The following is a 1,645-nucleotide window of genomic DNA, read 5'->3' as shown; positions in this document are numbered from 1 at the left end:
CTTTATTTATTTATTTTTATTTATTTTTTAATTTCAAAATATTAAGGGGCCACAAATACTTTTGTTACATGGATGAATTGAATAATGCTGAAGTCAGAGCTTTTAGTGTACCCATCACCAGAGTAGTGTACATTGTACCTGACAGGCGAATTTTTATCCCTTAACCCTCTTCCACCCTCCCCCCTTCTCGATTTCCAATGTCCATTACACTACTTTATGACCGTGTATACCCATCATTTAGCTCCCGATTATTAGTGAGGACATGTGTTGTTTGTTTTTCCATTCCTGAGATACTTCACTTAGGATAATGGTCTTCAGTTCTATCCAAGTTGCTGCAAAAGACATCATTTCATTCCTTTATATGGCTGAGTAGTACTGCATGGTGTGTGTGTGTGTGTGTGTGTGTGTGTGTGTGTGTGTGTGTGTGTACCATATTTTCTTTATCCATTCATGTATTGATGGACACTTAGATTGATTCTATTATCTTTGCAGTTGTGAATTGTGCTGTGATAAACATGCGAGTGCAGGTGTCTTTTTGATATAATGACTTTTCCTTTGTGTGGATACCTTGTAGTGGGATTGCTTGATTGAATGGGAGACCTACTTTTTGTTCTTTGAGGAATCTCCATATTTTTTTTCCATAGAGGTTGTACTAAAATGAGATTGAATAGAACACTGAATTCAGGGGACCTAGAATTTGAGAGTGGGGTGGATGAGGTGGGTATGCAGTACAATGTAGGTAATGAAATAAAACAGAAACCTTCAAAAAATTTTTGTAGTCTAACTTACTTACAGCAAAGTACACAAACCTTAGCTCATTGAGCTTTTTTATATGTAAAACATTTCTGTCCACTTTGGAAGGTTTCCTCTTGCTCCTTCCCAGTGTATATAACCTTCTCCCAACCCCCAACCCTTAGAGCTAGCCACTGTTCATATAAACGTGTACTCTGTTGTTTCTGGCTTCTTTTCATCAACATAAGACTGTGATATTATTTTGTATTTTTACATATATGGGAAGATTATTTTTTATTTTTTTGTTGCTGTGTGTTATTCCAATATGTGAATATACAGTTTTTTATCCTGTTAATGAACAGTTAGATAGTTTCAAGTTTTTGCCTATTATTAATAAAGCTTCTATGAACATTTTTTGAACATGTATTTAGCTGAACTATGCAAATATTTCTTTTGGGTATATAACTAGATGTGGATTTGCTGGATAACAGGGTAGGCATATGTTTAGTTTTTATAAATGCTGCCAAACTGTTTTCAAAGAAGTTTGTTGAGTCCATTTGCACTGCCATCTGCAATGGCTGCGTGTTCCAGCTGTTCTACATCCTCATTAACACTTGATATTTTTATTTTATCCACTCTGGTGTGAGCAGTATGCCTTTTTGTTTTAATTTTCATTTTCCTGATGAGTAATGATATTGAGCACCTTTTTGTATGTTTGTTGCCTGTTTGGATATCTCCTTCTGTGAAGTACCTATTCAAATCTTTTCCAAGTTTGAAAAAATAATGTTGGTAGTTGTTTTCCTATTGATTTGAAGAAATTAAGAAAATTCTACATGTAAGTCCTTATATATATGTGTTTGTGTCTGCATGTGCATGTACATATATGTACCTATGTGTGACATATACATACATA

This window comes from Propithecus coquereli, unplaced genomic scaffold (genome assembly GCF_000956105.1).
Source record: "Propithecus coquereli isolate 6110/MARCELLA unplaced genomic scaffold, Pcoq_1.0 Scaffold678, whole genome shotgun sequence".
NCBI lineage: Eukaryota > Metazoa > Chordata > Mammalia > Primates > Indriidae > Propithecus > Propithecus coquereli.
The sequence above is the reverse complement of the archived record's forward strand: the minus strand, read 5'-3'. Positions refer to the sequence as shown.